General features: G+C 52.6%; 58 non-coding genes across 58 annotated transcripts; all 58 read left to right on the forward strand.

The window, feature by feature from the left end:
* Positions 1 to 165: 165 nt before the first annotated feature.
* On the forward strand, positions 166 to 284 carry LOC122288209. The gene has a single exon (XR_006235480.1). It is a non-coding gene; the product is annotated as a 5S ribosomal RNA (ribosomal RNA).
* A 189-nt stretch (positions 285 to 473) lies between these two features.
* Positions 474 to 592, forward strand: LOC122285677. Its single transcript, XR_006233033.1, has one exon. It is a non-coding gene; the product is annotated as a 5S ribosomal RNA (ribosomal RNA).
* A 189-nt stretch (positions 593 to 781) lies between these two features.
* Positions 782 to 900, forward strand: LOC122285678. The gene has a single exon (XR_006233034.1). It is a non-coding gene; the product is annotated as a 5S ribosomal RNA (ribosomal RNA).
* Positions 901 to 1089: 189 nt separating this feature from the next.
* Positions 1090 to 1208, forward strand: LOC122285679. The gene has a single exon (XR_006233035.1). It is a non-coding gene; the product is annotated as a 5S ribosomal RNA (ribosomal RNA).
* A 178-nt stretch (positions 1209 to 1386) lies between these two features.
* On the forward strand, positions 1387 to 1505 carry LOC122285680. Its single transcript, XR_006233036.1, has one exon. It is a non-coding gene; the product is annotated as a 5S ribosomal RNA (ribosomal RNA).
* A 190-nt stretch (positions 1506 to 1695) lies between these two features.
* LOC122285681 lies at positions 1696 to 1814 on the forward strand. Its single transcript, XR_006233037.1, has one exon. It is a non-coding gene; the product is annotated as a 5S ribosomal RNA (ribosomal RNA).
* A 189-nt stretch (positions 1815 to 2003) lies between these two features.
* Positions 2004 to 2122, forward strand: LOC122285683. Its single transcript, XR_006233038.1, has one exon. It is a non-coding gene; the product is annotated as a 5S ribosomal RNA (ribosomal RNA).
* Positions 2123 to 2311: 189 nt separating this feature from the next.
* LOC122285684 lies at positions 2312 to 2430 on the forward strand. Its single transcript, XR_006233039.1, has one exon. It is a non-coding gene; the product is annotated as a 5S ribosomal RNA (ribosomal RNA).
* A 178-nt stretch (positions 2431 to 2608) lies between these two features.
* Positions 2609 to 2727, forward strand: LOC122285686. Its single transcript, XR_006233041.1, has one exon. It is a non-coding gene; the product is annotated as a 5S ribosomal RNA (ribosomal RNA).
* A 189-nt stretch (positions 2728 to 2916) lies between these two features.
* On the forward strand, positions 2917 to 3035 carry LOC122285687. Its single transcript, XR_006233042.1, has one exon. It is a non-coding gene; the product is annotated as a 5S ribosomal RNA (ribosomal RNA).
* A 189-nt stretch (positions 3036 to 3224) lies between these two features.
* Positions 3225 to 3343, forward strand: LOC122285688. The gene has a single exon (XR_006233043.1). It is a non-coding gene; the product is annotated as a 5S ribosomal RNA (ribosomal RNA).
* A 189-nt stretch (positions 3344 to 3532) lies between these two features.
* LOC122288720 lies at positions 3533 to 3651 on the forward strand. Its single transcript, XR_006235972.1, has one exon. It is a non-coding gene; the product is annotated as a 5S ribosomal RNA (ribosomal RNA).
* Positions 3652 to 3829: 178 nt separating this feature from the next.
* Positions 3830 to 3948, forward strand: LOC122285689. Its single transcript, XR_006233044.1, has one exon. It is a non-coding gene; the product is annotated as a 5S ribosomal RNA (ribosomal RNA).
* A 189-nt stretch (positions 3949 to 4137) lies between these two features.
* On the forward strand, positions 4138 to 4256 carry LOC122285690. Its single transcript, XR_006233045.1, has one exon. It is a non-coding gene; the product is annotated as a 5S ribosomal RNA (ribosomal RNA).
* A 189-nt stretch (positions 4257 to 4445) lies between these two features.
* Positions 4446 to 4564, forward strand: LOC122288722. The gene has a single exon (XR_006235974.1). It is a non-coding gene; the product is annotated as a 5S ribosomal RNA (ribosomal RNA).
* A 178-nt stretch (positions 4565 to 4742) lies between these two features.
* LOC122285691 lies at positions 4743 to 4861 on the forward strand. The gene has a single exon (XR_006233046.1). It is a non-coding gene; the product is annotated as a 5S ribosomal RNA (ribosomal RNA).
* Positions 4862 to 5050: 189 nt separating this feature from the next.
* Positions 5051 to 5169, forward strand: LOC122285692. Its single transcript, XR_006233047.1, has one exon. It is a non-coding gene; the product is annotated as a 5S ribosomal RNA (ribosomal RNA).
* A 189-nt stretch (positions 5170 to 5358) lies between these two features.
* LOC122285693 lies at positions 5359 to 5477 on the forward strand. The gene has a single exon (XR_006233048.1). It is a non-coding gene; the product is annotated as a 5S ribosomal RNA (ribosomal RNA).
* A 189-nt stretch (positions 5478 to 5666) lies between these two features.
* Positions 5667 to 5785, forward strand: LOC122287931. Its single transcript, XR_006235211.1, has one exon. It is a non-coding gene; the product is annotated as a 5S ribosomal RNA (ribosomal RNA).
* A 178-nt stretch (positions 5786 to 5963) lies between these two features.
* LOC122288058 lies at positions 5964 to 6082 on the forward strand. The gene has a single exon (XR_006235335.1). It is a non-coding gene; the product is annotated as a 5S ribosomal RNA (ribosomal RNA).
* Positions 6083 to 6271: 189 nt separating this feature from the next.
* On the forward strand, positions 6272 to 6390 carry LOC122287274. Its single transcript, XR_006234575.1, has one exon. It is a non-coding gene; the product is annotated as a 5S ribosomal RNA (ribosomal RNA).
* Positions 6391 to 6579: 189 nt separating this feature from the next.
* On the forward strand, positions 6580 to 6698 carry LOC122285694. Its single transcript, XR_006233049.1, has one exon. It is a non-coding gene; the product is annotated as a 5S ribosomal RNA (ribosomal RNA).
* A 189-nt stretch (positions 6699 to 6887) lies between these two features.
* On the forward strand, positions 6888 to 7006 carry LOC122285695. Its single transcript, XR_006233050.1, has one exon. It is a non-coding gene; the product is annotated as a 5S ribosomal RNA (ribosomal RNA).
* A 190-nt stretch (positions 7007 to 7196) lies between these two features.
* Positions 7197 to 7315, forward strand: LOC122287932. Its single transcript, XR_006235212.1, has one exon. It is a non-coding gene; the product is annotated as a 5S ribosomal RNA (ribosomal RNA).
* Positions 7316 to 7504: 189 nt separating this feature from the next.
* LOC122285697 lies at positions 7505 to 7623 on the forward strand. The gene has a single exon (XR_006233052.1). It is a non-coding gene; the product is annotated as a 5S ribosomal RNA (ribosomal RNA).
* Positions 7624 to 7801: 178 nt separating this feature from the next.
* LOC122287221 lies at positions 7802 to 7920 on the forward strand. Its single transcript, XR_006234523.1, has one exon. It is a non-coding gene; the product is annotated as a 5S ribosomal RNA (ribosomal RNA).
* Positions 7921 to 8109: 189 nt separating this feature from the next.
* Positions 8110 to 8228, forward strand: LOC122285698. The gene has a single exon (XR_006233053.1). It is a non-coding gene; the product is annotated as a 5S ribosomal RNA (ribosomal RNA).
* A 189-nt stretch (positions 8229 to 8417) lies between these two features.
* On the forward strand, positions 8418 to 8536 carry LOC122287933. The gene has a single exon (XR_006235213.1). It is a non-coding gene; the product is annotated as a 5S ribosomal RNA (ribosomal RNA).
* A 189-nt stretch (positions 8537 to 8725) lies between these two features.
* LOC122285699 lies at positions 8726 to 8844 on the forward strand. Its single transcript, XR_006233054.1, has one exon. It is a non-coding gene; the product is annotated as a 5S ribosomal RNA (ribosomal RNA).
* A 178-nt stretch (positions 8845 to 9022) lies between these two features.
* Positions 9023 to 9141, forward strand: LOC122287222. The gene has a single exon (XR_006234524.1). It is a non-coding gene; the product is annotated as a 5S ribosomal RNA (ribosomal RNA).
* A 189-nt stretch (positions 9142 to 9330) lies between these two features.
* Positions 9331 to 9449, forward strand: LOC122285700. The gene has a single exon (XR_006233055.1). It is a non-coding gene; the product is annotated as a 5S ribosomal RNA (ribosomal RNA).
* A 190-nt stretch (positions 9450 to 9639) lies between these two features.
* On the forward strand, positions 9640 to 9758 carry LOC122287208. Its single transcript, XR_006234511.1, has one exon. It is a non-coding gene; the product is annotated as a 5S ribosomal RNA (ribosomal RNA).
* A 189-nt stretch (positions 9759 to 9947) lies between these two features.
* Positions 9948 to 10066, forward strand: LOC122285701. Its single transcript, XR_006233056.1, has one exon. It is a non-coding gene; the product is annotated as a 5S ribosomal RNA (ribosomal RNA).
* A 178-nt stretch (positions 10067 to 10244) lies between these two features.
* LOC122285703 lies at positions 10245 to 10363 on the forward strand. The gene has a single exon (XR_006233058.1). It is a non-coding gene; the product is annotated as a 5S ribosomal RNA (ribosomal RNA).
* A 189-nt stretch (positions 10364 to 10552) lies between these two features.
* On the forward strand, positions 10553 to 10671 carry LOC122285704. The gene has a single exon (XR_006233059.1). It is a non-coding gene; the product is annotated as a 5S ribosomal RNA (ribosomal RNA).
* Positions 10672 to 10860: 189 nt separating this feature from the next.
* LOC122285705 lies at positions 10861 to 10979 on the forward strand. The gene has a single exon (XR_006233060.1). It is a non-coding gene; the product is annotated as a 5S ribosomal RNA (ribosomal RNA).
* A 189-nt stretch (positions 10980 to 11168) lies between these two features.
* Positions 11169 to 11287, forward strand: LOC122285706. Its single transcript, XR_006233061.1, has one exon. It is a non-coding gene; the product is annotated as a 5S ribosomal RNA (ribosomal RNA).
* Positions 11288 to 11465: 178 nt separating this feature from the next.
* On the forward strand, positions 11466 to 11584 carry LOC122285707. The gene has a single exon (XR_006233062.1). It is a non-coding gene; the product is annotated as a 5S ribosomal RNA (ribosomal RNA).
* A 189-nt stretch (positions 11585 to 11773) lies between these two features.
* On the forward strand, positions 11774 to 11892 carry LOC122285710. The gene has a single exon (XR_006233064.1). It is a non-coding gene; the product is annotated as a 5S ribosomal RNA (ribosomal RNA).
* Positions 11893 to 12081: 189 nt separating this feature from the next.
* LOC122288353 lies at positions 12082 to 12200 on the forward strand. Its single transcript, XR_006235618.1, has one exon. It is a non-coding gene; the product is annotated as a 5S ribosomal RNA (ribosomal RNA).
* Positions 12201 to 12389: 189 nt separating this feature from the next.
* On the forward strand, positions 12390 to 12508 carry LOC122288354. The gene has a single exon (XR_006235619.1). It is a non-coding gene; the product is annotated as a 5S ribosomal RNA (ribosomal RNA).
* Positions 12509 to 12686: 178 nt separating this feature from the next.
* LOC122287609 lies at positions 12687 to 12805 on the forward strand. Its single transcript, XR_006234899.1, has one exon. It is a non-coding gene; the product is annotated as a 5S ribosomal RNA (ribosomal RNA).
* A 189-nt stretch (positions 12806 to 12994) lies between these two features.
* Positions 12995 to 13113, forward strand: LOC122288355. Its single transcript, XR_006235620.1, has one exon. It is a non-coding gene; the product is annotated as a 5S ribosomal RNA (ribosomal RNA).
* Positions 13114 to 13302: 189 nt separating this feature from the next.
* Positions 13303 to 13421, forward strand: LOC122287934. Its single transcript, XR_006235214.1, has one exon. It is a non-coding gene; the product is annotated as a 5S ribosomal RNA (ribosomal RNA).
* A 178-nt stretch (positions 13422 to 13599) lies between these two features.
* LOC122287610 lies at positions 13600 to 13718 on the forward strand. The gene has a single exon (XR_006234900.1). It is a non-coding gene; the product is annotated as a 5S ribosomal RNA (ribosomal RNA).
* A 189-nt stretch (positions 13719 to 13907) lies between these two features.
* On the forward strand, positions 13908 to 14026 carry LOC122288356. Its single transcript, XR_006235621.1, has one exon. It is a non-coding gene; the product is annotated as a 5S ribosomal RNA (ribosomal RNA).
* A 189-nt stretch (positions 14027 to 14215) lies between these two features.
* On the forward strand, positions 14216 to 14334 carry LOC122287935. The gene has a single exon (XR_006235215.1). It is a non-coding gene; the product is annotated as a 5S ribosomal RNA (ribosomal RNA).
* A 178-nt stretch (positions 14335 to 14512) lies between these two features.
* LOC122285711 lies at positions 14513 to 14631 on the forward strand. Its single transcript, XR_006233065.1, has one exon. It is a non-coding gene; the product is annotated as a 5S ribosomal RNA (ribosomal RNA).
* A 189-nt stretch (positions 14632 to 14820) lies between these two features.
* LOC122285712 lies at positions 14821 to 14939 on the forward strand. Its single transcript, XR_006233066.1, has one exon. It is a non-coding gene; the product is annotated as a 5S ribosomal RNA (ribosomal RNA).
* A 189-nt stretch (positions 14940 to 15128) lies between these two features.
* Positions 15129 to 15247, forward strand: LOC122287936. The gene has a single exon (XR_006235216.1). It is a non-coding gene; the product is annotated as a 5S ribosomal RNA (ribosomal RNA).
* A 178-nt stretch (positions 15248 to 15425) lies between these two features.
* LOC122285713 lies at positions 15426 to 15544 on the forward strand. The gene has a single exon (XR_006233067.1). It is a non-coding gene; the product is annotated as a 5S ribosomal RNA (ribosomal RNA).
* A 189-nt stretch (positions 15545 to 15733) lies between these two features.
* LOC122287937 lies at positions 15734 to 15852 on the forward strand. Its single transcript, XR_006235217.1, has one exon. It is a non-coding gene; the product is annotated as a 5S ribosomal RNA (ribosomal RNA).
* A 178-nt stretch (positions 15853 to 16030) lies between these two features.
* Positions 16031 to 16149, forward strand: LOC122287611. The gene has a single exon (XR_006234901.1). It is a non-coding gene; the product is annotated as a 5S ribosomal RNA (ribosomal RNA).
* A 189-nt stretch (positions 16150 to 16338) lies between these two features.
* LOC122288358 lies at positions 16339 to 16457 on the forward strand. The gene has a single exon (XR_006235623.1). It is a non-coding gene; the product is annotated as a 5S ribosomal RNA (ribosomal RNA).
* A 189-nt stretch (positions 16458 to 16646) lies between these two features.
* LOC122287939 lies at positions 16647 to 16765 on the forward strand. The gene has a single exon (XR_006235219.1). It is a non-coding gene; the product is annotated as a 5S ribosomal RNA (ribosomal RNA).
* A 178-nt stretch (positions 16766 to 16943) lies between these two features.
* On the forward strand, positions 16944 to 17062 carry LOC122285714. The gene has a single exon (XR_006233068.1). It is a non-coding gene; the product is annotated as a 5S ribosomal RNA (ribosomal RNA).
* A 189-nt stretch (positions 17063 to 17251) lies between these two features.
* On the forward strand, positions 17252 to 17370 carry LOC122285715. Its single transcript, XR_006233069.1, has one exon. It is a non-coding gene; the product is annotated as a 5S ribosomal RNA (ribosomal RNA).
* A 189-nt stretch (positions 17371 to 17559) lies between these two features.
* LOC122287940 lies at positions 17560 to 17678 on the forward strand. Its single transcript, XR_006235220.1, has one exon. It is a non-coding gene; the product is annotated as a 5S ribosomal RNA (ribosomal RNA).
* The last annotated feature ends 84 nt before the right edge of the window (positions 17679 to 17762 follow it).

A 17762-nucleotide genomic window follows, 5' to 3' on the forward strand; every position in this document is an offset into this window, starting at 1 on the left:
TACCGCATCTCCGGTCGGATGGACCGGAACGACAACCGGGCAATGGATTCTTAGGAAAATCGCACCGACCCCATCGCTATCAATCAGATCGCCAGTTGGCATGGGATAGGCAGGGTGCGGCTAGGTCGTAATAGGATTATATTAGTTTTTCGCTGGTAGCATGATGGGTGCGATCATACCAGCACTAATGCACCGGATCCAATCAGAACTCCGCAGTTAAGCGTGCTTGGGCGAGAGTAGTACTAGGATGGGTGACCTCCTGGGAAGTCCTCGTGTTGCACCCCCCCTTTTAATTTTTACCGCATCTCTGGTCGGATGGACCGGAACGAGAACCAGGGAATGGATTTTTAGGAAAATCGCACCGACCCCATCGCGTAGCAATGGGTATCTGTCAGATCGCCGGTTGGCATGAGATAGGCAGGGTGCGGCTAGGTCGTAATAGGATTATATTAGTTTTTCGCTGGTAGCATGATGGGTGCGATCATACCAGCACTAATGCACCGGATCCCATCAGAACTCCGCAGTTAAGCGTGCTTGGGCGAGAGTAGTACTAGGATGGGTGACCTCCTGGGAAGTCCTCGTGTTGCACCCCCCCTTTTTATTTTTACCGCATCTCCGGTCGGATGGACCGGAACGACAACCGGGCAATGGATTCTTAGGAAAATCGCACCGACCCCATCGCGTAGCAATGGGTATCGATCAGATCGCCGGTTGGCATGGGATAGGCATGGTGCGGCTAGGCCGTAATAGGATTATATTAGTTTTTCGCTGGTAGCATGATGGGTGCGATCATACCAGCACTAATGCACCGGATCCCATCAGAACTCCGCAGTTAAGCGTGCTTGGGCGAGAGTAGTACTAGGATGGGTGACCTCCTGGGAAGTCCTCGTGTTGCACCCCCCCTTTTTATTTTTACCGCATCTCCGGTCGGATGGACCGGAACGACAACCGGGCAATGGATTCTTAGGAAAATCGCACCGACCCCATCGCGTAGCAATGGGTATCGATCAGATCGCCGGTTGGCATGGGATAGGCATGGTGCGGCTAGGTCGTAATAGGATTATATTAGTTTTTCGCTGGTAGCATGATGGGTGCGATCATACCAGCACTAATGCACCGGATCCCATCAGAACTCCGCAGTTAAGCGTGCTTGGGCGAGAGTAGTACTAGGATGGGTGACCTCCTGGGAAGTCCTCGTGTTGCACCCCCCCTTTTTATTTTTACCGCATCTCCGGTCGGATGGACCGGAACGACAACCGGGCAATGGATTCTTAGGAAAATCGCACCGACCCCATCGCTATCAATCAGATCGCCAGTTGGCATGGGATAGGCAGGGTGCGGCTAGGTCGTAATAGGATTATATTAGTTTTTCGCTGGTAGCATGATGGGTGCGATCATACCAGCACTAATGCACCGGATCCCATCAGAACTCCGCAGTTAAGCGTGCTTGGGCGAGAGTAGTACTAGGATGGGTGACCTCCTGGGAAGTCCTCGTGTTGCACCCCCCCCTTTTAATTTTTACCGCATCTCTGGTCGGATGGACCGGAACGAGAACCAGGGAATGGATTTTTAGGAAAATCGCACCGACCCCATCGCGTAGCAATGGGTATCGGTCAGATCGCCGGTTGGCATGAGATAGGCAGGGTGCGGCTAGGTCGTAATAGGATTATATTAGTTTTTCGCTGGTAGCATGATGGGTGCGATCATACCAGCACTAATGCACCGGATCCCATCAGAACTCCGCAGTTAAGCGTGCTTGGGCGAGAGTAGTACTAGGATGGGTGACCTCCTGGGAAGTCCTCGTGTTGCACCCCCCCTTTTTATTTTTACCGCATCTCCGGTCGGATGGACCGGAACGACAACCGGGCAATGGATTCTTAGGAAAATCGTACCGACCCCATCGCGTAGCAATGGGTATCGATCAGATCGCCGGCTGGCATGGGATAGGCAGGGTGCGGCTAGGTCGTAATAGGATTATATTAGTTTTTCGCTGGTAGCATGATGGGTGCGATCATACCAGCACTAATGCACCGGATCCCATCAGAACTCCGCAGTTAAGCGTGCTTGGGCGAGAGTAGTACTAGGATGGGTGACCTCCTGGGAAGTCCTCGTGTTGCACCCCTCCTTTTTATTTTTACCGCATCTCCGGTCGGATGGACCGGAACGACAACCGGGCAATGGATTCTTAGGAAAATCGCACCGACCCCATCGCGTAGCGATGGGTATCGATCAGATCGCCGGTTGGCATGGGATAGGCATGGTGCGGCTAGGTCGTAATAGGATTATATTAGTTTTTCGCTGGTAGCATGATGGGTGCGATCATACCAGCACTAATGCACCGGATCCCATCAGAACTCCGCAGTTAAGCGTGCTTGGGCGAGAGTAGTACTAGGATGGGTGACCTCCTGGGAAGTCCTCGTGTTGCACCCCCCCTTTTTATTTTTACCGCATCTCCGGTCGGATGGACCGGAACGACAACCGGGCAATGGATTCTTAGGAAAATCGCACCGACCCCATCGCTATCAATCAGATCGCCAGTTGGCATGGGATAGGCAGGGTGCGGCTAGGTCGTAATAGGATTATATTAGTTTTTCGCTGGTAGCATGATGGGTGCGATCATACCAGCACTAATGCACCGGATCCCATCAGAACTCCGCAGTTAAGCGTGCTTGGGCGAGAGTAGTACTAGGATGGGTGACCTCCTGGGAAGTCCTCGTGTTGCACCCCCCCTTTTAATTTTTACCGCATCTCTGGTCGGATGGACCGGAACGAGAACCAGGGAATGGATTTTTAGGAAAATCGCACCGACCCCATCGCGTAGCAATGGGTATCGGTCAGATCGCCGGTTGGCATGAGATAGGCAGGGTGCGGCTAGGTCGTAATAGGATTATATTAGTTTTTCGCTGGTAGCATGATGGGTGCGATCATACCAGCACTAATGCACCGGATCCCATCAGAACTCCGCAGTTAAGCGTGCTTGGGCGAGAGTAGTACTAGGATGGGTGACCTCCTGGGAAGTCCTCGTGTTGCACCCCCCCTTTTTATTTTTACCGCATCTCCGGTCGGATGGACCGGAACGACAACCGGGCAATGGATTCTTAGGAAAATCGTACCGACCCCATCGCGTAGCAATGGGTATCGATCAGATCGCCGGCTGGCATGGGATAGGCATGGTGCGGCTAGGTCGTAATAGGATTATATTAGTTTTTCGCTGGTAGCATGATGGGTGCGATCATACCAGCACTAATGCACCGGATCCCATCAGAACTCCGCAGTTAAGCGTGCTTGGGCGAGAGTAGTACTAGGATGGGTGACCTCCTGGGAAGTCCTCGTGTTGCACCCCCCCTTTTAATTTTTACCGCATCTCCGGTCGGATGGACCGGAACGACAACCGGGCAATGGATTCTTAGGAAAATCGTACCGACCCCATCGCGTAGCAATGGGTATCGATCAGATCGCCGGCTGGCATGGGATAGGCATGGTGCGGCTAGGTCGTAATAGGATTATATTAGTTTTTCGTTGGTAGCATGATGGGTGCGATCATACCAGCACTAATGCACCGGATCCCATCAGAACTCCGCAGTTAAGCGTGCTTGGGGGAGAGTAGTACTAGGATGGGTGACCTCCTGGGAAGTCCTCGTGTTGCACCCCCCCTTTTTATTTTTACCGCATCTCCGGTCGGATGGACCGGAACGACAACCGGGCAATGGATTCTTAGGAAAATCGCACCGACCCCATCGCTATCAATCAGATCGCCAGTTGGCATGGGATAGGCAGGGTGCGGCTAGGTCGTAATAGGATTATATTAGTTTTTCGCTGGTAGCATGATGGGTGCGATCATACCAGCACTAATGCACCGGATCCCATCAGAACTCCGCAGTTAAGCGTGCTTGGGCGAGAGTAGTACTAGGATGGGTGACCTCCTGGGAAGTCCTCGTGTTGCACCCCCCCTTTTAATTTTTACCGCATCTCTGGTCGGATGGACCGGAACGAGAACCAGGGAATGGATTTTTAGGAAAATCGCACCGACCCCATCGCGTAGCAATGGGTATCGGTCAGATCGCCGGTTGGCATGAGATAGGCAGGGTGCGGCTAGGTCGTAATAGGATTATATTAGTTTTTCGCTGGTAGCATGATGGGTGCGATCATACCAGCACTAATGCACCGGATCCCATCAGAACTCCGCAGTTAAGCGTGCTTGGGCGAGAGTAGTACTAGGATGGGTGACCTCCTGGGAAGTCCTCGTGTTGCACCCCCCCTTTTTATTTTTACCGCATCTCCGGTCGGATGGACCGGAACGACAACCGGGCAATGGATTCTTAGGAAAATCGTACCGACCCCATCGCGTAGCAATGGGTATCGATCAGATCGCCGGCTGGCATGGGATAGGCATGGTGCGGCTAGGTCGTAATAGGATTATATTAGTTTTTCGTTGGTAGCATGATGGGTGCGATCATACCAGCACTAATGCACCGGATCCCATCAGAACTCCGCAGTTAAGCGTGCTTGGGGGAGAGTAGTACTAGGATGGGTGACCTCCTGGGAAGTCCTCGTGTTGCACCCCCCCTTTTTATTTTTACCGCATCTCCGGTCGGATGGACCGGAACGACAACCGGGCAATGGATTCTTAGGAAAATCGCACCGACCCCATCGCTATCAATCAGATCGCCAGTTGGCATGGGATAGGCAGGGTGCGGCTAGGTCGTAATAGGATTATATTAGTTTTTCGCTGGTAGCATGATGGGTGCGATCATACCAGCACTAATGCACCGGATCCCATCAGAACTCCGCAGTTAAGCGTGCTTGGGCGAGAGTAGTACTAGGATGGGTGACCTCCTGGGAAGTCCTCGTGTTGCACCCCCCCTTTTAATTTTTACCGCATCTCTGGTCGGATGGACCGGAACGAGAACCAGGGAATGGATTTTTAGGAAAATCGCACCGACCCCATCGCGTAGCAATGGGTATCGGTCAGATCGCCGGTTGGCATGAGATAGGCAGGGTGCGGCTAGGTCGTAATAGGATTATATTAGTTTTTCGCTGGTAGCATGATGGGTGCGATCATACCAGCACTAATGCACCGGATCCCATCAGAACTCCGCAGTTAAGCGTGCTTGGGCGAGAGTAGTACTAGGATGGGTGACCTCCTGGGAAGTCCTCGTGTTGCACCCCCCCTTTTTATTTTTACCGCATCTCCGGTCGGATGGACCGGAACGACAACCGGGCAATGGATTCTTAGGAAAATCGCACCGACCCCATCGCGTAGCAATGGGTATCGATCAGATCGCCGGCTGGCATGGGATAGGCATGGTGCGGCTAGGTCGTAATAGGATTATATTAGTTTTTCGCTGGTAGCATGATGGGTGCGATCATACCAGCACTAATGCACCGGATCCCATCAGAACTCCGCAGTTAAGCGTGCTTGGGCGAGAGTAGTACTAGGATGGGTGACCTCCTGGGAAGTCCTCGTGTTGCACCCCCCTTTTTTATTTTTACCGCATCTCCGGTCGGATGGACCGGAACGAGAACCAGGGAATGGATTTTTAGGAAAATCGCACCGACCCCATCGCGTAGCAATGGGTATCGGTCAGATCGCCGGTTGGCATGGGATAGGCATGGTGCGGCTAGGTCGTAATAGGATTATATTAGTTTTTCGCTGGTAGCATGATGGGTGCGATCCTACCAGCACTAATGCACCGGATCCCATCAGAACTCCGCAGTTAAGCGTGCTTGGGCGAGAGTAGTACTAGGATGGGTGACCTCCTGGGAAGTCCTCGTGTTGCACCCCCCCTTTTTATTTTTACCGCATCTCCGGTCGGATGGACCGGAACGACAACCGGGCAATGGATTCTTAGGAAAATCGCACCGACCCCATCGCTATCAATCAGATCGCCAGTTGGCATGGGATAGGCAGGGTGCGGCTAGGTCGTAATAGGATTATATTAGTTTTTCGCTGGTAGCATGATGGGTGCGATCATACCAGCACTAATGCACCGGATCCCATCAGAACTCCGCAGTTAAGCGTGCTTGGGCGAGAGTAGTACTAGGATGGGTGACCTCCTGGGAAGTCCTCGTGTTACACCCCCCCTTTTAATTTTTACCGCATCTCTGGTCGGATGGACCGGAACGAGAACCAGGGAATGGATTTTTAGGAAAATCGCACCGACCCCATCGCGTAGCAATGGGTATCGATCAGATCGCCGGTTGGCATGGGATAGGCAGGGTGCGGCTAGGTCGTAATAGGATTATATTAGTTTTTCGCTGGTAGCATGATGGGTGCGATCATACCAGCACTAATGCACCGGATCCCATCAGAACTCCGCAGTTAAGCGTGCTTGGGCGAGAGTAGTACTAGGATGGGTGACCTCCTGGGAAGTACTCGTGTTGCACCCCCCTTTTTTATTTTTACCGCATCTCCGGTCGGATGGACCAGAACGAGAACCGGGCAATGGATTCTTAGGAAAATCGCACCGACCCCATCGCGTAGCAATGGGTATCGATCAGATCGCCGGTTGGCATGGGATAGGCAGGGTGCGGCTAGGTCGTAATAGGATTATATTAGTTTTTCGCTGGTAGCATGATGGGTGCGATCATACCAGCACTAATGCACCGGATCCCATCAGAACTCCGCAGTTAAGCGTGCTTGGGCGAGAGTAGTACTAGGATGGGTGACCTCCTGGGAAGTCCTCGTGTTGCACCCCCCTTTTTTATTTTTACCGCATCTCCGGTCGGATGGACCGGAACGAGAACCAGGGAATGGATTTTTAGGAAAATCGCACCGACCCCATCGCGTAGCAATGGGTATCGATCAGATCGCCGGTTGGCATGGGATAGGCAGGGTGCGGCTAGGTCGTAATAGGATTATATTAGTTTTTCGCTGGTAGCATGATGGGTGCGATCATACCAGCACTAATGCACCGGATCCCATCAGAACTCCGCAGTTAAGCGTGCTTGGGCGAGAGTAGTACTAGGATGGGTGACCTCCTGGGAAGTCCTCGTGTTGCACCCCCCCTTTTTTATTTTTACCGCATCTCCGGTCGGATGGACCGGAACGAGAACCGGGCAATGGATTCTTAGGAAAATCGCACCGACCCCATCGCGTAGCAATGGGTATCGATCAGATCGCCGGTTGGCATGGGATAGGCAGGGTGCGGCTAGGTCGTAATAGGATTATATTAGTTTTTCGCTGGTAGCATGATGGGTGCGATCCTACCAGCACTAATGCACCGGATCCCATCAGAACTCCGCAGTTAAGCGTGCTTGGGCGAGAGTAGTACTAGGATGGGTGACCTCCTGGGAAGTCCTCGTGTTGCACCCCCCCTTTTTATTTTTACCGCATCTCCGGTCGGATGGACCGGAACGACAACCGGGCAATGGATTCTTAGGAAAATCGCACCGACCCCATCGCGTAGCAATGGGTATCGATCAGATCGCCGGTTGGCATGGGATAGGCATGGTGCGGCTAGGTCGTAATAGGATTATATTAGTTTTTCGCTGGTGGCATGATGGGTGCGATCATACCAGCACTAATGCACCGGATCCCATCAGAACTCCGCAGTTAAGCGTGCTTGGGCGAGAGTAGTACTAGGATGGGTGACCTCCTGGGAAGTCCTCGTGTTGCACCCCCCCTTTTTATTTTTACCGCATCTCCGGTCGGATGGACCGGAACGACAACCGGGCAATGGATTCTTAGGAAAATCGCACCGACCCCATCGCTATCAATCAGATCGCCAGTTGGCATGGGATAGGCAGGGTGCGGCTAGGTCGTAATAGGATTATATTAGTTTTTCACTGGTAGCATGATGGGTGCGATCATACCAGCACTAATGCACCGGATCCCATCAGAACTCCGCAGTTAAGCGTGCTTGGGCGAGAGTAGTACTAGGATGGGGGACCTCCTGGGAAGTCCTCGTGTTGCACCCCCCCTTTTAATTTTTACCGCATCTCTGGTCGGATGGACCGGAACGAGAACCAGGGAATGGATTTTTAGGAAAATCGCACCGACCCCATCGCGTAGCAATGGGTATCGATCAGATCGCCGGTTGGCATGGGATAGGCAGGGTGCGGCTAGGTCGTAATAGGATTATATTAGTTTTTCGCTGGTAGCATGATGGGTGCGATCATACCAGCACTAATGCACCGGATCCCATCAGAACTCCGCAGTTAAGCGTGCTTGGGCGAGAGTAGTACTAGGATGGGTGACCTCCTGGGAAGTCCTCGTGTTGCACCCCCCTTTTTTATTTTTACCGCATCTCCGGTCGGATGGACCAGAACGAGAACCGGGCAATGGATTCTTAGGAAAATCGCACCGACCCCATCGCGTAGCAATGGGTATCGATCAGATCGCCGGCTGGCATGGGATAGGCAGGGTGCGGCTAGGTCGTAATAGGATTATATTAGTTTTTCGCTGGTAGCATGATGGGTGCGATCCTACCAGCACTAATGCACCGGATCCCATCAGAACTCCGCAGTTAAGCGTGCTTGGGCGAGAGTAGTACTAGGATGGGTGACCTCCTGGGAAGTCCTCGTGTTGCACCCCCCCTTTTTATTTTTACCGCATCTCCGGTCGGATGGACCGGAACGACAACCGGGCAATGGATTCTTAGGAAAATCGCACCGACCCCATCGCGTAGCAATGGGTATCGATCAGATCGCCGGTTGGCATGGGATAGGCATGGTGCGGCTAGGTCGTAATAGGATTATATTAGTTTTTCGCTGGTAGCATGATGGGTGCGATCATACCAGCACTAATGCACCGGATCCCATCAGAACTCCGCAGTTAAGCGTGCTTGGGCGAGAGTAGTACTAGGATGGGTGACCTCCTGGGAAGTCCTCGTGTTGCACCCCCCCTTTTTATTTTTACCGCATCTCCGGTCGGATGGACCGGAACGACAACCGGGCAATGGATTCTTAGGAAAATCGCACCGACCCCATCGCTATCAATCAGATCGCCAGTTGGCATGGGATAGGCAGGGTGCGGCTAGGTCGTAATAGGATTATATTAGTTTTTCGCTGGTAGCATGATGGGTGCGATCATACCAGCACTAATGCACCGGATCCCATCAGAACTCCGCAGTTAAGCGTGCTTGGGCGAGAGTAGTACTAGGATGGGGGACCTCCTGGGAAGTCCTCGTGTTGCACCCCCCCCTTTTAATTTTTACCGCATCTCTGGTCGGATGGACCGGAACGAGAACCAGGGAATGGATTTTTAGGAAAATCGCACCGACCCATCGCGTAGCAATGGGTATCTGTCAGATCGCCGGTTGGCATGAGATAGGCAGGGTGCGGCTAGGTCGTAATAGGATTATATTAGTTTTTCGCTGGTAGCATGATGGGTGCGATCATACCAGCACTAATGCACCGGATCCCATCAGAACTCCGCAGTTAAGCGTGCTTGGGCGAGAGTAGTACTAGGATGGGTGACCTCCTGGGAAGTCCTCGTGTTGCACCCCCCCCTTTTTATTTTTACCGCATCTCCGGTCGGATGGACCGGAACGACAACCGGGCAATGGATTCTTAGGAAAATCGCACCGACCCCATCGCGTAGCAATGGGTATCGATCAGATCGCCGGTTGGCATGGGATAGGCATGGTGCGGCTAGGCCGTAATAGGATTATATTAGTTTTTCGCTGGTAGCATGATGGGTGCGATCATACCAGCACTAATGCACCGGATCCCATCAGAACTCCGCAGTTAAGCGTGCTCGGGCGAGAGTAGTACTAGGATGGGTGACCTCCTGGGAAGTCCTCGTGTTGCACCCCCCCTTTTTATTTTTACCGCATCTCCGGTCGGATGGACCGGAACGACAACCGGGCAATGGATTCTTAGGAAAATCGCACCGACCCCATCGCGTAGCAATGGGTATCGATCAGATCGCCGGTTGGCATGGGATAGGCATGGTGCGGCTAGGTCGTAATAGGATTATATTAGTTTTTCGCTGGTAGCATGATGGGTGCGATCATACCAGCACTAATGCACCGGATCCCATCAGAACTCCGCAGTTAAGCGTGCTTGGGCGAGAGTAGTACTAGGATGGGTGACCTCCTGGGAAGTCCTCGTGTTGCACCCCCCCTTTTTATTTTTACCGCATCTCCGGTCGGATGGACCGGAACGACAACCGGGCAATGGATTCTTAGGAAAATCGCACCGACCCCATCGCTATCAATCAGATCGCCAGTTGGCATGGGATAGGCAGGGTGCGGCTAGGTCGTAATAGGATTATATTAGTTTTTCGCTGGTAGCATGATGGGTGCGATCATACCAGCACTAATGCACCGGATCCCATCAGAACTCCGCAGTTAAGCGTGCTTGGGCGAGAGTAGTACTAGGATGGGTGACCTCCTGGGAAGTCCTCGTGTTGCACCCCCCCATTTAATTTTTACCGCATCTCTGGTCGGATGGACCGGAACGAGAACCAGGGAATGGATTTTTAGGAAAATCGCACCGACCCCATCGCGTAGCAATGGGTATCGGTCAGATCGCCGGTTGGCATGAGATAGGCAGGGTGCGGCTAGGTCGTAATAGGATTATATTAGTTTTTCGCTGGTAGCATGATGGGTGCGATCATACCAGCACTAATGCACCGGATCCCATCAGAACTCCGCAGTTAAGCGTGCTTGGGCGAGAGTAGTACTAGGATGGGTGACCTCCTGGGAAGTCCTCGTGTTGCACCCCCCCTTTTTATTTTTACCGCATCTCCGGTCGGATGGACCGGAACGACAACCGGGCAATGGATTCTTAGGAAAATCGCACCGACCCCATCGCGTAGCAATGGGTATCGATCAGATCGCCGGCTGGCATGGGATAGGCAGGGTGCGGCTAGGTCGTAATAGGATTATATTAGTTTTTCGCTGGTAGCATGATGGGTGCGATCATACCAGCACTAATGCACCGGATCCCATCAGAACTCCGCAGTTAAGCGTGCTTGGGCGAGAGTAGTACTAGGATGGGTGACCTCCTGGGAAGTCCTCGTGTTGCACCCCTCCTTTTTATTTTTACCGCATCTCCGGTCGGATGGACCGGAACGACAACCGGGCAATGGATTCTTAGGAAAATCGCACCGACCCCATCGCGTAGCGATGGGTATCGATCAGATCGCCGGTTGGCATGAGATAGGCCTGGTGCGGCTAGGTCGTAATAGGATTATATTAGTTTTTCGCTGGTAGCATGATGGGTGCGATCATACCAGCACTAATGCACCGGATCCCATCAGAACTCCGCAGTTAAGCGTGCTTGGGCGAGAGTAGTACTAGGATGGGTGACCTCCTGGGAAGTCCTCGTGTTGCACCCCCCCTTTTTATTTTTACCGCATCTCCGGTCGGATGGACCGGAACGACAACCGGGCAATGGATTCTTAGGAAAATCGCACCGACCCCATCGCTATCAATCAGATCGCCAGTTGGCATGGGATAGGCAGGGTGCGGCTAGGTCGTAATAGGATTATATTAGTTTTTCGCTGGTAGCATGATGGGTGCGATCATACCAGCACTAATGCACCGGATCCCATCAGAACTCCGCAGTTAAGCGTGCTTGGGCGAGAGTAGTACTAGGATGGGTGACCTCCTGGGAAGTCCTCGTGTTGCACCCCCCCTTTTAATTTTTACCGCATCTCTGGTCGGATGGACCGGAACGAGAACCAGGGAATGGATTTTTAGGAAAATCGCACCGACCCCATCGCGTAGCAATGGGTATCGGTCAGATCGCCGGTTGGCATGAGATAGGCAGGGTGCGGCTAGGTCGTAATAGGATTATATTAGTTTTTCGCTGGTAGCATGATGGGTGCGATCATACCAGCACTAATGCACCGGATCCCATCAGAACTCCGCAGTTAAGCGTGCTTGGGCGAGAGTAGTACTAGGATGGGTGACCTCCTGGGAAGTCCTCGTGTTGCACCCCCCCTTTTTATTTTTACCGCATCTCCGGTCGGATGGACCGGAACGACAACCGGGCAATGGATTCTTAGGAAAATCGCACCGACCCCATCGCGTAGCAATGGGTATCGATCAGATCGCCGGTTGGCATGGGATAGGCATGGTGCGGCTAGGTCGTAATAGGATTATATTAGTTTTTCGCTGGTAGCATGATGGGTGCGATCATAGCAGCACTAATGCACCGGATCCCATCAGAACTCCGCAGTTAAGCGTGCTTGGGCGAGAGTAGTACTAGGATGGGTGACCTCCTGGGAAGTCCTCGTGTTGCACCCCCCCTTTTTATTTTTACCGCATCTCCGGTCGGATGGACCGGAACGACAACCGGGCAATGGATTCTTAGGAAAATCGCACCGACCCCATCGCGTAGCAATGGGTATCGATCAGATCGCCGGTTGGCATGGGATAGGCATGGTGCGGCTAGGTCGTAATAGGATTATATTAGTTTTTCGCTGGTAGCATGATGGGTGCGATCATAGCAGCACTAATGCACCGGATCCCATCAGAACTCCGCAGTTAAGCGTGCTTGGGCGAGAGTAGTACTAGGATGGGTGACCTCCTGGGAAGTCCTCGTGTTGCACCCCCCCTTTTTATTTTTACCGCATCTCCGGTCGGATGGACCGGAACGACAACCGGGCAATGGATTCTTAGGAAAATCGCACCGACCCCATCGCTATCAATCAGATCGCCGGTTGGCATGGGATAGGCAGGGTGCGGCTTGGTCGTAATAGGATTATATTAGTTTTTCGCTGGTAGCATGATGGGTGCGATCATACCAGCACTAATGCACCGGATCCCATCAGAACTCCGCAGTTAAGCGTGCTTGGGCGAGAGTAGTACTAGGATGGGTGACCTCCTGGGAAGTCCTCGTGTTGCAACCCCCCTTTTAATTTTTACCGCATCTCTGGTCGGATGGACCGGAACGAGAACCAGGGAATGGATTTTTAGGAAAATCGCACCGACCCCATCGCGTAGCAATGGGTATCGGTCAGATCGCCGGTTGGCATGGGATAGGCATGGTGCGGCTAGGTCGTAATAGGATTATATTAGTTTTTCGCTGGTAGCATGATGGGTGCGATCATAGCAGCACTAATGCACCGGATCCCATCAGAACTCCGCAGTTAAGCGTGCTTGGGCGAGAGTAGTACTAGGATGGGTGACCTCCTGGGAAGTCCTCGTGTTGCACCCCCCCTTTTAATTTTTACCGCATCTCTGGTCGGATGGACCGGAACGAGAACCAGGGAATGGATTTTTAGGAAAATCGCACCGACCCCATCGCGTAGCAATGGGTATCGGTCAGATCGCCGGTTGGCATGGGATAGGCATGGTGCGGCTAGGTCGTAATAGGATTATATTAGTTTTTCGCTGGTAGCATGATGGGTGCGATCCTACCAGCACTAATGCACCGGATCCCATCAGAACTCCGCAGTTAAGCGTGCTTGGGCGAGAGTAGTACTAGGATGGGTGACCTCCTGGGAAGTCCTCGTGTTGCACCCCCCCTTTTTATTTTTACCGCATCTCCGGTCGGATGGACCGGAACGACAACCGGGCAATGGATTCTTAGGAAAATCGCACCGACCCCATCGCTATCAATCAGATCGCCGGTTGGCATGGGATAGGCAGGGTGCGGCTTGGTCGTAATAGGATTATATTAGTTTTTCGCTGGTAGCATGATGGGTGCGATCATACCAGCACTAATGCACCGGATCCCATCAGAACTCCGCAGTTAAGCGTGCTTGGGCGAGAGTAGTACTAGGATGGGTGACCTCCTGGGAAGTCCTCGTGTTGCAACCCCCCTTTTAATTTTTACCGCATCTCTGGTCGGATGGACCGGAACGAGAACCAGGGAATGGATTTTTAGGAAAATCGCACCGACCCCATCGCGTAGCAATGGGTATCGGTCAGATCGCCGGTTGGCATGGGATAGGCATGGTGCGGCTAGGTCGTAATAGGATTATATTAGTTTTTCGCTGGTAGCATGATGGGTGCGATCATAGCAGCACTAATGCACCGGATCCCATCAGAACTCCGCAGTTAAGCGTGCTTGGGCGAGAGTAGTACTAGGATGGGTGACCTCCTGGGAAGTCCTCGTGTTGCACCCCCCCTTTTAATTTTTACCGCATCTCTGGTCGGATGGACCGGAACGAGAACCAGGGAATGGATTTTTAGGAAAATCGCACCGACCCCATCGCGTAGCAATGGGTATCGGTCAGATCGCCGGTTGGCATGGGATAGGCATGGTGCGGCTAGGTCGTAATAGGATTATATTAGTTTTTCGCTGGTAGCATGATGGGTGCGATCCTACCAGCACTAATGCACCGGATCCCATCAGAACTCCGCAGTTAAGCGTGCTTGGGCGAGAGTAGTACTAGGATGGGTGACCTCCTGGGAAGTCCTCGTGTTGCACCCCCCCTTTTTATTTTTACCGCATCTCCGGTCGGATGGACCGGAACGACAACCGGGCAATGGATTCTTAGGAAAATCGCACCGACCCCATCGCTATCAATCAGATCGCCAGTTGGCATGGGATAGGCAGGGTGCGGCTAGGTCGTAATAGGATTATATTAGTTTTTCGCTGGTAGCATGATGGGTGCGATCATACCAGCACTAATGCACCGGATCCCATCAGAACTCCGCAGTTAAGCGTGCTTGGGCGAGAGTAGTACTAGGATGGGTGACCTCCTGGGAAGTCCTCGTGTTGCACCCCCCCTTTTAATTTTTACCGCATCTCTGGTCGGATGGACCGGAACGAGAACCAGGGAATGGATTTTTAGGAAAATCGCACCGACCCCATCGCGTAGCAATGGGTATCGATCAGATCGCCGGTTGGCATGGGATAGGCAGGGTGCGGCTAGGTCGTAATAGGATTATATTAGTTTTTCGCTGGTAGCATGATGGGTGCGATCATACCAGCACTAATGCACCGGATCCCATCAGAACTCCGCAGTTAAGCGTGCTTGGGCGAGAGTAGTACTAGGATGGGTGACCTCCTGGGAAGTCCTCGTGTTGCACCCCCCTTTTTTATTTTTACCGCATCTCCGGTCGGATGGACCGGAACGAGAACCAGGGAATGGATTTTTAGGAAAATCGCACCGACCCCATCGCGTAGCAATGGGTATCGGTCAGATCGCCGGTTGGCATGGGATAGGCATGGTGCGGCTAGGTCGTAATAGGATTATATTAGTTTTTCGCTGGTAGCATGATGGGTGCGATCCTACCAGCACTAATGCACCGGATCCCATCAGAACTCCGCAGTTAAGCGTGCTTGGGCGAGAGTAGTACTAGGATGGGTGACCTCCTGGGAAGTCCTCGTGTTGCACCCCCCCTTTTTATTTTTACCGCATCTCCGGTCGGATGGACCGGAACGACAACCGGGCAATGGATTCTTAGGAAAATCGCACCGACCCCATCGCTATCAATCAGATCGCCAGTTGGCATGGGATAGGCAGGGTGCGGCTAGGTCGTAATAGGATTATATTAGTTTTTCGCTGGTAGCATGATGGGTGCGATCATACCAGCACTAATGCACCGGATCCCATCAGAACTCCGCAGTTAAGCGTGCTTGGGCGAGAGTAGTACTAGGATGGGTGACCTCCTGGGAAGTCCTCGTGTTGCACCCCCCCTTTTAATTTTTACCGCATCTCTGGTCGGATGGACCGGAACGAGAACCAGGGAATGGATTTTTAGGAAAATCGCACCGACCCCATCGCGTAGCAATGGGTATCGGTCAGATCGCCGGTTGGCATGGGATAGGCATGGTGCGGCTAGGTCGTAATAGGATTATATTAGTTTTTCGCTGGTAGCATGATGGGTGCGATCCTACCAGCACTAATGCACCGGATCCCATCAGAACTCCGCAGTTAAGCGTGCTTGGGCGAGAGTAGTACTAGGATGGGTGACCTCCTGGGAAGTCCTCGTGTTGCACCCCCCCTTTTTATTTTTACCGCATCTCCGGTCGGATGGACCGGAACGACAACCGGGCAATGGATTCTTAGGAAAATCGCACCGACCCCATCGCTATCAATCAGATCGCCGGTTGGCATGGGATAGGCAGGGTGCGGCTTGGTCGTAATAGGATTATATTAGTTTTTCGCTGGTAGCATGATGGGTGCGATCATACCAGCACTAATGCACCGGATCCCATCAGAACTCCGCAGTTAAGCGTGCTTGGGCGAGAGTAGTACTAGGATGGGTGACCTCCTGGGAAGTCCTCGTGTTGCAACCCCCCTTTTAATTTTTACCGCATCTCTGGTCGGATGGACCGGAACGAGAACCAGGGAATGGATTTTTAGGAAAATCGCACCGACCCCATCGCGTAGCAATGGGTATCGGTCAGATCGCCGGTTGGCATGGGATAGGCATGGTGCGGCTAGGTCGTAATAGGATTATATTAGTTTTTCGCTGGTAGCATGATGGGTGCGATCATAGCAGCACTAATGCACCGGATCCCATCAGAACTCCGCAGTTAAGCGTGCTTGGGCGAGAGTAGTACTAGGATGGGTGACCTCCTGGGAAGTCCTCGTGTTGCACCCCCCCTTTTAATTTTTACCGCATCTCTGGTCGGATGGACCGGAACGAGAACCAGGGAATGGATTTTTAGGAAAATCGCACCGACCCCATCGCGTAGCAATGGGTATCGGTCAGATCGCCGGTTGGCATGGGATAGGCATGGTGCGGCTAGGTCGTAATAGGATTATATTAGTTTTTCGCTGGTAGCATGATGGGTGCGATCCTACCAGCACTAATGCACCGGATCCCATCAGAACTCCGCAGTTAAGCGTGCTTGGGCGAGAGTAGTACTAGGATGGGTGACCTCCTGGGAAGTCCTCGTGTTGCACCCCCCCTTTTTATTTTTACCGCATCTCCGGTCGGATGGACCGGAACGACAACCGGGCAATGGATTCTTAGGAAAATCGCACCGACCCCATCGCTATCAATCAGATCGCCAGTTGGCATGGGATAGGCAGGGTGCGGCTAGGTCGTAATAGGATTATATTAGTTTTTCGCTGGTAGCATGATGGGTGCGATCATACCAGCACTAATGCACCGGATCCCATCAGAACTCCGCAGTTAAGCGTGCTTGGGCGAGAGTAGTACTAGGATGGGTGACCTCCTGGGAAGTCCTCGTGTTGCACCCCCCCTTTTAATTTTTACCGCATCTCTGGTCGGATGGACCGGAACGAGAACCAGGGAATGGATTTTTAGGAAAATCGCACCGACCCCATCGCGTAGCAATGGGTATCGATCAGATCGCCGGTTGGCATGGGATAGGCAGGGTGCGGCTAGGTCGTAATAGGATTATATTAGTTTTTCGCTGGTAGCATGATGGGTGCGATCATACCAGCACTAATGCACCGGATCCCATCAGAACTCCGCAGTTAAGCGTGCTTGGGCGAGAGTAGTACTAGGATGGGTGACCTCCTGGGAAGTCCTCGTGTTGCACCCCCCTTTTTTATTTTTACCGCATCTCCGGTCGGATGGACCGGAACGAGAACCAGGGAATGGATTTTTAGGAAAATCGCACCGACCCCATCGCGTAGCAATGGGTATCGGTCAGATCGCCGGTTGGCATGGGATAGGCATGGTGCGGCTAGGTCGTAATAGGATTATATTAGTTTTTCGCTGGTAGCATGATGGGTGCGATCCTACCAGCACTAATGCACCGGATCCCATCAGAACTCCGCAGTTAAGCGTGCTTGGGCGAGAGTAGTACTAGGATGGGTGACCTCCTGGGAAGTCCTCGTGTTGCACCCCCCCTTTTTATTTTTACCGCATCTCCGGTCGGATGGACCGGAACGACAACCGGGCAATGGATTCTTAGGAAAATCGCACCGACCC

This window comes from Carya illinoinensis, chromosome 11, assembly GCF_018687715.1.
Source record: "Carya illinoinensis cultivar Pawnee chromosome 11, C.illinoinensisPawnee_v1, whole genome shotgun sequence".
NCBI classification, from domain to species: Eukaryota; Viridiplantae; Streptophyta; class Magnoliopsida; order Fagales; family Juglandaceae; genus Carya; species Carya illinoinensis.